Raw genomic sequence first — 11,476 nt, 5'->3', positions numbered from 1 at the left:
ATTTTGATTACAGAGCTGATGCACACGTCTGTAATTTCTATCCATTTTACTTCAGGCAACTCAATTGCATGTCAAATTATGTATGTGTACCCTCTGCTTTGACACTTGCCTTGACAAATCATAATTAGACAACGATAACTGCCCATGACTAAAGTGGACAGTTTAACTTCCAAGGGCCAGACAACATGCTCAACTTCCAAAAACAATCATTTTGAGCCCTCTTCAGCCTCAGAGCAGAATAGGAATGTATCAGTCAAAATTCATTGAACTTTAGTGGGCTGTCCTATAATGACAAAGATATTTACTAAAATACACCTTGCATTTATGTAGTGCCCTTCGTGACAACAATGGTGGTTCAGCACTGCTGCCTCACAGTGCCAGGGATGTAGGCTTGTGAATCTACACGTCCTCCCAGTGTCTGCATGGAACTCCTTCCAGAGTTCAAAGATGTACAGTTCAGGTGCATTAGCCATGCTAAATTGCCCATAGTAGCCAGGGATGTGCAGGCTAGGTGGGTTAGCCATCGGAAACGCAGGGTTATAGGGATGGGGTGGGATGCTCTTCTGAGGGTAGATGTGGACTTGATGGGCCGAATGGCCTGCTCACACACTGTAGGGATTCTGTGTCTCATTTTATAAAAAATAAGGTAGACTTAAACTGTTGTAACATAGGACACATAGCAGTTAATAGGCACACAGCAACCTGCCCCTAAACAGCATGTGATAATGGCCAGGTAAGCTGACTTCTACTCTTTTAAATGAACTCAGAACAAGTTAAATGTCTCCTGATGGAGTCATTGTAACAAAAATACAAACTAACGATTAATGAAAATATATTTCAGGAGAATGAATGTTTGATGAATCAAAATAATATTATCCAGGGAATGGAAACTTGTCAAGTCAGATTAACATTGTCTGGGATGATGATGTATCCCAGCCCCTGCTGTACCCCAGCCCCTGCCCGGGTACACCACATGCTCCTTCTCAATGGATATCCGAATACAGTCTGTATTTTGCAATGACGATTGAGGGATTAATATTGATTAGGTCACTGGAGACTCTTCAAAATAATGCCACGAGATCCTTTAGGTCTCAGGAGGGGGCAGGTAGAGGCTTGGTTTAATGAAAGGGCAGCACCTCTGACAGTGCAGCACCCTCTGTATGACATTGGCATGCTAGCTGCCATAGGCTGTTGCTCTCAAGACAGGGTATGGGGCTTGAACACACAATCTTCCTAATTGAATAAGATCATAAAACAGAACCTATGCCATGTGAGTTAAAAAAAAGCATTTTTATTGATATTGTTAGGTTTCCTTCTGTTACTATAGAAGGGGTTCAGATCTAAAGCCTGCAAAGTGGACCAACTTGCTTTAACACGGTGACCTGTCAGGTAATTGAGCGTCAGAGAATCATGGTATGATACTACACAGAAAAAGGCCATTCTACTCTCTGTATCTGTACTGAAACATACCTAGAGTATCGGAGACTGAGGTGCGACCCTATAGAGGTTTGTAAAATTATGAGGGGCACGGATAGGGTGAATAGTCAAGGTCTTTTCCCCAGGGTAGGAGGGTCCAAAACTAGAAGGCATAGGTTCACGGTGAGAGGGAAAGATTTAAGACAGATCTAAGGGGCAACTTTTTCACACAGAGGGCGTTACGTGTATGGAATGAGCTGCCAACGGAAGTGATGGAGGCTGGTACAATTACAACATTTAAAAGGCATCTGGATGGGTATATGAATCGGAAGGGTTAGGAGAGATATGGACAAAATGCTGGCTATTGGGATTAGATTAATTTAGGATATCTGGTCGGCATGCACAAGTTGGACCGAAGGGTCTGATTCCGGGCTCTACATCTCTATGATTCTCTAAGCATACTATGAATTTTATTTACGTTTCTGCTTGGTAGCTATTTTGAATTTGAAATCTATGACTTGGAGTGTGTCATGACCTTCACATCTATGAATGTAAGTTTGCTTGCAGAGCTGGAAGGTTTGTTTCCAGACATTTCATCACCGTACTAGGTAACATCATCAGTGAGCCTCCGGATGAAGCACTGGTGGTATGGCCCGCTTTGTATTTATGTATTTAGGGCTCCTTGGGTTGGTGACATCATTTCCTGTTCTTTTTCTCTGTTTGTTGATAGAGTTCCAACTGGAACTGGTTGGAATGCCATGCTTCTAGAAATTCTCGTGTGTGTCTCTGTTTGGCTTGTCCTAGGATGGATACGTTATCCCAGTCAAAGTGGTGCCCTTCCTCATCTGTATGTAAGGATACTAGTGAGAGTGAGTCATGTCTACACATCTATCTTTACATTTTGTTTATTGGCTTTTTCTTTTCAAACATTTGTCTTGTCCAAATTAAATAATCCATCTGAAGCCATCAGAGAGGCACAGAGTACCGCAAGGTCAGTCAGCAGGAGAGATAGTTAAAGCTTTAAATATTTAACAACACTTACATTTACATAACCTCTTTATCACAGGGAAATGTGGCAAGGAGTTTCACAAGAGTATAGTCGGATTATAATTCACAGCGCCAAAGCAAGGACAGTCAAAGGGGGAACTAAAGCCAACTGAAAAAGAACACAGAGGGTTATAGGGCTGGAGAAGTTAGAGATATGGAGCGGAGTGAGTCTATGGAGAGGTTTGATAACATGCTTAAGCATTTTAAACTGAGGGTGTTTCTGGTCTAGTACCTGATTAGGTGAGAGAGGTCAGAGGTGATGTGTGAGCAAAATTTGGTGAGGAAAACTGAAAAATAATTGCAGATGCTGGAAACGTTCAGCAGGCCTGGCAATATCTGAACCTGAGGGAGGGTCACTGGAAGCGAAGTGCTAACTCTGATTTCTCTCCACAAGTCCTGCCAGACATGCGGAGCTGTTCCAGCAATTCATATTTTTGGAGTCTTGGATGAGCTGAAATAGTATAGGATGGGAAGTTAGCCTGGAGACCACTGGAATGGTCATGCACTTAGGATGTGAAAGATCTGCAAGAATGATCCACTTGCAGACATTCCGAGGCACATTAATAGAATTCCTTACCCATTTACAGGGTTGAGCATCGCCAGCTAGCCAGCATTTATTACCTTTCTCTAATTGCCTTTGTGAAGGTTGTGGTGAGCTGCATTGTTGAACTGGAGCAGTCCCAAGGTGATATCAAGGAGGACATTCCAGCATTTGGACGCAGACCCACTGAAGATGTACTTCAAAGACTGGATGTTGACTAGTTTTGGGAGGAATTTGAAGCTGGGTGGGTTTACCCATGTAGCTGCTCCCATTATCCTTGTAAATGGTAGAAGCCTTGCGTTTGGAAGGTGCTGCCTAAGCAACATTGAGATAGAAATTGGGAGATGGGAGTTGGCGGTCTTTTTGACAGAAAAATGAGAGCTAAAGGTTGACCTAGATGATTATCACATCCTGAAGACAAGATTGGAAGTTATATAAATGCAAGCCTTTCTCCTTCAGTCAGTCAGCGACTGATAGTGGGACAGGGGAAGAGATAGCGATGACTGCATCTGGATGACTGCTTGTTGACACTTCAACTGCAAAACACAATGGATGTTTGCTAATGCAAATGTTCATCCATTCAGCTGCCATCAGTAATGATAAAACCCGACTCATTTTCCTGAAGTGAATTGGACAACATTTGCTTTCCCACCTTGAGTCAGAATTCTTAAAATTCCTTGCAAATGCTTTCCCTGCTGGGGCATGTTATTCCTTTATCTGTTTGACAATTCAGCATTCCACCTTGTTTCAGAGAGGTGGATGAGACTGTCTGACCGTGTACCAGAATAAAAATCATTGAAGCAACCGTAGTGACTTTTTTTTCCCCCTTTATTTAAATTGTTTGTAGATGTTTAATTATCCAGATGCAATCACAACAGGGAATTCTAATACTTTCTTTTGCTGGCAGAGTGTTACCTTTGCCCTCATTGGACAGGCCTCTCAAATTTCTTTACAAATCCTTTCTGGTAGCTATGCGCAACACTGCCCTTCATTTGCAACACAGCAATCATTCCGAAATAAAAAGGGAAAACCTCCACAAAACATCTCAAAGTACTTGACAGCCAGAAATACTTTTTGAATTGTAGTCATCATTGTAACGTAGGAAATGTGGCAGTCAGGTTATGCATAGCAACTCTCACAAGCGATAATAACAGGATCTGTTTACTGCGATATCAGTTGAGGGAGAAATATTGACCAAAACATCAGGGAAAACTCCCCTACTTTCTTCAAAATGGCCCCTTGGGATCTTCGATTCAACTCGGATAGGATATGGACTTTGATTAGAGTGGTGCTGGAAAAGCACAGCAGGTCAGGCAGCATCTGAGGAATAGGAAAATTGACATTTAAGGAACGGGTCATTCCTGATGAAGGGCTTTTGCCCGAAACATCAATTTTCCTGCTCCTCGGATGCTGCCTGACTTGCTGCGCTTTTCCTCTCTAATCTTGACTCTAATCTCCAGCATCTGCAGTACCCACTTTCACCTACGGACTTTGATTGGCATCCAGACTGCATCTTGGACTGTGCAGCACTCTGCCTGTACTGCTGTGGAACGGCATCTCAGAGGTTCATACTCAAAAGCCTCAAGTGGGACTTGGAAATTTGTAACTCAGAGATGACACCGCTACCTGAACTATGGCTGATGGAGAGATTTCCCAGTATATGACATTGGAAGTCATTCCTTGTACGTAGCTGTTACACACTCTGATATGCAAACCGGTCAAGTTAATTTTGCATTTGGATTGGGGTTCATTCATAATTTCTTATCCCGTGTGCCCTATGCTACAGATTGGCACAGTGGCTTAACTAACACTACTCTTCCCAAGTCATATATTTCAATAAGATCAGTCTCGATAGTTATGTAGTTTTCATTGCTTTTTGGAGGGAGTGGGGATCTCCTTCAGTCTTACGGTCATTGACTTGAATCCAGTCATAGAGTCATACAACAAGGAAATGGACCCTTCAGGGAGAAAGTGAGGTCTGCAGATGCTGGAGATCAAAGTTGAAACTTTATTGCTGGAACAGCACAGCAGGTCAGGCAGCATCCAGGAATGAGGCTCATTCCTGAAGAAGGGCCTGTGCCCGAAACGTCGAATCTCCTGTTCCCTGGATGCTGCCTGACCTGCTGTGCTGTTCCAGCAATAAAGTTTCAACAATGGACCCTTCAGCCCAACTTGTCCATGCTGACCAGATTTCTTAAACTGAACTAGTCCCATTTGCCTGCTTTTGGCCCATATCCCTCTAAACCGGTCCTATCCATGTACCTGCCCCAATGTCTTTTAAATGTTGTTATTGTACCCACCTCTACCACAGTCAGGGCCCCTAACCTTCCAGAAGAGATTGAGTGAGGAAACGGCTTATGATATATGGGGGAAAGCTTTGCATGTAATTAAGAACCTTCCATGACATAGGACATCCCAAAATGAGATGAAGTGAGAAGTGCATGTCTGCAATGTAGTGTCAGAAACATTTGTGCACAGCAAGATTCCACAAACTGTATTGTGATAATGACCAGACCATTGGCTTTGCTGATGCCAGTTTTCAGGGCATATGTCTGCCAGGACGCCAGGGCAAGTTTGCCACTTCTTCAAAATAATACAATAGGATCATTTCCATCCCTTTGAGGGGCCTCATTTTAATGGCTGCGATTTTATGCTCCTGATGGAAAAGGTGGGCAGGAAGGGCAAATGTTTGGGTGGGTTGACATCAGAGAGATACTCGCCCATTCTCACTGTCTAGAAAGTAAATTCTCGTTGAGAAGGGCCAAGGTTAGCCTTTCCCATTTGCTGTCAATTAAGACCGTTAAGTGGTCAATAAACACCCATTGCCCCCCCCCCCCCCCCCCCCCCCCGCCCCACCCCAGTTAAACTCTGTCCCCAGAAGGCAAGAGAAGGGCATCATACCTGTCAGTTTGCTCTAATTAGCTCTAATCTGAAACAATCCAGGGCACAGACATGGAGTAGTAGGTGGCTTTTGAAAACCCCTCCCTACTCTTGATTCCAAATTCCTTGACTTCCTTCTCTCCACAAATCCATGATACTTCCAACTGAACACCACTCTCTCTACAGGAAAGTTCACCTTCCCTCCTCTCCTGGTCTTCAGTGTTGCTATGCAATGAGAAGCCTTAGCCAACAGAGCAGCACTGCTGCTCACAATGGGGTCTCTATACTGCTATTCTTCTCCACCACAGGGAAGCAAAGAGGCTGGGTCCTGAGTCCATTGAGACTAGGATGTGGATTGAGCCTCTGCAATAGGTTTAGGATGTAGCACCAATGCTATTGGCACTGGTCTGACCCACAGCATCCAACCAGCCTCCTAGAAACCTAAGCTGCAGTGGCAACAATTGCATGTTGTCTTGAATTAGCATTTATTGCACTCAAATGAGTAGAGTGAAAAGTTTACAAGTTGCCACTTATCTTAGGTATGAGATTCCCAGGTACAGATTCTTCGGTACAAGTTCTCAGGAAAAAAAAATAGAAAAATAAAGAAATAAAAAGTCCAGCAATACAGCTCGTGGGAATAAATTAGTAAATACAGAAATAAAAGGTGCAGAAAAACAGTTTTTCCAACCCAGTCCATGTTGACATCCAGCCTCCAGTCTATGCCAGGCTTTCACTCCAAACCGTACCAGGCAATACCCGGAGGCTGGGATACCACTCTGGAATCGCCTCGAAGCTGGAAGCCCACACTGAGGCCAGACAGGCCAAGAGACCACCACAGGCCATGCAGAGTTATGGACAGTGATGGGAGAGGCCCCAATTTATTCCCATCCCAAGGCTGACCAGGAGTCTCTCCAACTCTCATCGCTTGCCATCGCTGCGTGCATTGGCAAGATTTACAAGCTACCTGCTTGGCAGCATGATGACCACACCTTCCTTGACCATCACGTTCTGAAGTTGGACTTGAACCTGGAGCTTCTGTCTTGAAGGCATTGAGACTGCTGAGATACTCACTGATAAACCCGAGAAGGAGTTCAGGAGGAACCTATTTACATATACGAGACTGGCTAGGAAGTGAGAGCGAGTGGTTATGATCTGAAAGACACATAGCTTGGAGGTTAGGGTCAAAGGTAATTTCTAACATACAATAATAATGTGGAGGTGCTGGTGTTGGACTGAGGTGGACAAAGTCAGAAGTCACACGACGCCAGGTTATAGTCCAACTGGTTTATTTGAAATCACAAGTTTTCAGGTGAAGACTTCACTTGACAAAAGAGCAGTGCTTCAAAATAAACCTGTTGGACTATAACCTGGTGTTGTACGAATTCTGGATTATTATATGAAGAGGAAAGAAAATTCACAGGGCCATGACGAATGGGCAAAGGAGTGGCACTAGGTGAGTTATTCCAGTGGAGAGCTGGAACAGACACATTGGGTCGAATGGTCTCTTGCTGTGACGTAACAATTTTATGATTCTAAACACCTCAAGTCGATCATCCATCTGCAAGGCAATACAAACTAAGCTAAAGCCACCATAATTTAACCCTTTAATCCATTGTAAAAATCCACGTTAATTTACTCTGGCAAACAGTAACTGCGCTGTACCCCATCCAAGGTTGAAAGCTTTTTCCTGAGAATCAGAATATGTCGAATGCACGTGAGTAAAGTGATAGGATATGACTTGATAAAGATGGGATTAAAGCACTGTCAAGGCCAGTACTCTTTGGCCAGGCAATATAACAGCTCTGTGCTTGTGTGGTTGTGCTGGCTATACAGGTAACACGAGGTCAAAGTGTCAGTAGGGACTGGGCCAACTTTCACTGCCTCCACCTCACAGACTGGCATTTTGTTAGAAAGACTGTCCTTTTTTTTGGCATAAGTTGAGTTTGGCTTTCTGGATATCAGAGCCAGGCCCTCACCCATGGACCCACCTAAGTTGCACATTCAAACTTTTTAAGTCACCGAACGAGGATTGGAAGGGTTCCAGCCAATCTGTTTGTTTCAACTCACTTTGCAGGGGTAGGCCTCAGGCTGGTTGCCTGCCACTGACGTTATTGAGATATGTTTTGGAGGAGCCGGTGTTGGACTGGGGTGGACAAACTTAAAAGTCACACAACACCAAGTTACAGTCCAACAGGTTTATTTGGAAGCACTAGCTTTTGAAGCTGATGAAGAAGCAGCGCTTTGAAAGCTAGTGCTTCCAAATAAACCTGCTGGACTATAACCTGGTGTTGTGTGATTTTTAATGTTGTTGAGATAGATTGAGATTCCTGTCTGATCTGGGTCCAGTACCCCCTCCCCCACGGTACCCCTGCCCTCCCACCTGAGGGTCAGGTTCCAATGGCTTTGTGCTACAGTCACTGAGCCTCAGCGGAGCTACAGGGGCAGAGGTCAGCGTGACTCACTCTCTCTCTCTCTAATCCCGCTCTCTTCCCACTTCACCACAGCTAACTGGCCAATTCCATAAGGAGCTGTAGCCTTGCTGAGCATGGGATCTGGGAAAGCTCAGTGCATTTCACAGACAGGTGCTTAGTGGGGAATGGCACTGGCTTTCGGGGAGTACTGAGAATGCTGAATTGTAATCACAGTTTACTCAGTCAGAGCTTCAGGTGTGCGCTGACAGCTATCAGCACATTCCTCTGTGTGTTTGTTTCTGACAAGACATGCAGACTCTTGCCTCCAGCTTTGAGAGAGGGAAAGGGATGGGTTGTGGGGGAGGGGTGGGTTGAGGAAGAAATTGAAAAAATCCTCTGGCAGCCGACACTGGACATCAGAAAGCATGCCAATCTGGTTTGCTATAGTGACAAATCCACTGGGCCCATAGAGAATCACTGTTCCAGTCCAGGGGGCCATTTAGTCCATCATACTGGCTTTGGCTCTCCCAATTAGCTATCTATAGCACATTAGAATAGCACACAGCAAAGATGTTGTTAAACTTGAAGGAGTGCAGAAAGGATTTAAAAGGGCGTTGCCAGGGTTGAAGGGTTTGAGCTACGGGGATAGGCTGAGTAGGCCGGGGCTGTTTTCCCTGGTGCGTCGGAGGCTGAGGGCTGACCGTATAGAGGTTTATAAAATCATGAGGGGGATGGATGGTGTGAATAGACAAGGTCTTTTCCCTGGGGGAGGGGTGACCAAAACTAGATGGCATAGGTTTAAGGTGAGAGGGGAAAGATTTAAAAGGGACCTAAGGGGCAACATTTTCACACAGAGGGTGGTACGTGTGTGGAATGAGCTGCCAGAGGAAGTGATGGAGGCTGGTACAATTGCAACATTTAAGGCATCTGGATGGGTATATGAATGGGAAGGGTTTGGAGGAATGTAGTCCAAGCATTGGCAAATGTGACTAGATTAACTTAGGATATGCAGATGGCATGGTCAAGTAGACCCAAAGGATTTGTTTCCATGCTGTACATTTATAATTAGGAAGGCCATTCAACCATCCATTGAGTCTGCTCCATCACACACAGAGATCATGGTTGATCTGAGAATCCCTCACGCAACTTTCCTGTCTATTCCCCTTAACCCTTGATTCTGTTAGTGATTAATAATCTGTCTAACTCAGCCTTTAATATATTTAAAAACTCAGCCTCGACAGCCCTCTGTGGTAAAGAATTACACAGATTCACATCACAGGATTAGATTCGCTACAGTGTGGAAACAGGCCTTTCGGCCCATGCTGCCCCTCCAAAGAGAAACCCCCCCAGATCCATTCCTGTACCCTATATTTGACCCTGACGAAATTCCTCCTCATCTCTGCCTTAAATGTGTAACCCCCTATTCACCCATTGCCATTCTCCTCATCACCCTGCATATCTTCCTTTTCCGGTAGCAGTCTAACTCCCTCTCCACAGCATGGAGTGGACCTGCCTCCCCGCTCACTCTGTCAGGCAGCCCTATGCAGGCCTCTGTTTTATTTCCTCATTTGTAGAAGTCTAGGCCAGTAATTATTGCCCATCCCTAGTTGCCCTTGAGAAGGTGGTGGTGAGCTGTCTTCTGGAATCACTGCAGTCCACGTCCGGTAGGTCGACCCACAATGCTCTTGAGGAGGGAATTCCAAGATTTTGACCCAGTGAAGGAACAGCGATATATTTCTGAGTCAGGATGCTGAGTGGATTGGAGGACTGAGAAAATTCAGGCTCCAATCTGCACCTCTCCCCTACTCCCCTTCATCACCAGCTCATTCGGGGCAGCACAGTGGCTCAGTGGTTAGCACTGCTGCCTCTCAGCGCCAGGGACCCAGGTTCGATTCCAGCCTCAGGCGACTGTATGGAGTTTGCACAATCTCCCCGTGTCTGCGTGGGTTTCCTGTGGGTACTCTGGTTTCCTCCCACAATCCTAAGATGTGCCGGTCAGGCGAATTGGCCATGCTAAATTGCCCATAGTGTTAGGTGCATTAGTCAGGGGGAAATGGGTCAGGGTGGGTTACTCTTCAGAGGGTCGGTGTGGACTTGTTGGGCGGAAGGGCTTGTTTCTACACTGTAGGGAATCTAATCTAATCTTAGATTGTTCTGGATCCTTTGAGAGGTGATGCCTGGGGTTTCTTCCTGTCTCCAACCTTCTCCAAGGAAGGAGTTGAAGGAAAAGCCCCTCTCCCTCAATGTCAAAACGCAAACCAGTCTTCCTTGCACTGACTCAGTCTACACTTCCCACTGCCTCAGAAAAGCAGCTAACATGATCAAAGATCCCTACCACCCCAGTTATACAGTTCCACCCTCTTCCAAATGGCAGACGATACAAACATTTGTAAATATGTACCAACAGATTCAAGAACAGCTTCTCCCCTGCTGTTATCAGACTTATGAATAGACTTCTCATACCTTAGAGCTTCTCTTTAGCTGTAACACTATATTCTGCATCCTGTTCTACCAACCAGAGCAGTAGATGTGATCTATATGGACTTCAGTAAGGCGTTCAACAAGGTTCCCCATCGGAGACTGATTAGCAAGGTTAGATCTCACAGAATACAGAGAGAACTAGCCATTTGGATACAGAACTGTCTCAAAGGTAGAAGACAGAGGGTGGTGGAGGGTTGTTTTTCAGACTGGAGGCCTGTGACTAGTGGAGTGCCTCAAGGATCAGTGCTGGGCCCTCTACTTTTTGTCATTTACATAAATGATTTGGATGCGAGCATAAGAGATACAGTTAGTAAGTTTGCAGATGACACCAAAATTGGAGGTGTAGTGGACAGTGAAGAGGGTTACCTCAGATTACAACAGGATCTTGACCAGATGGGCCAATGGGCTGAGAAGTGGCAGATGGAGTTTAATTCAGATAAATGCGAAGTGCTGCATTTTGAGAAAGCAAATCTTAGCAGGACTTATACACTTAATGGTAAGGTCCTAGGGAGTGTTGCTGAACAAAGAGATCTTAGAGTGCAGGTTCATAGCTCCTTGAAAGTGGAGTCGCAGGTAGATAGGATAGTGAAGAAGGCATTTGGTATGTTTTCCTTTATTGGTCAGAGTATTGAGTACAGGAGTTGGGAGGTCATGTTGAGGCTGTACAGGACATTGGTTAGGCCACTGATGGAATATTGTG

This window comes from Chiloscyllium plagiosum, unplaced genomic scaffold (genome assembly GCF_037043375.1).
Source record: "Chiloscyllium plagiosum isolate Xiang-an unplaced genomic scaffold, Cpla_swu_hap1 HiC_scaffold_19, whole genome shotgun sequence".
Classification (NCBI taxonomy): Eukaryota; Metazoa; Chordata; class Chondrichthyes; order Orectolobiformes; family Hemiscylliidae; genus Chiloscyllium; species Chiloscyllium plagiosum.
Note: the sequence above shows the minus strand (reverse complement) of the source record.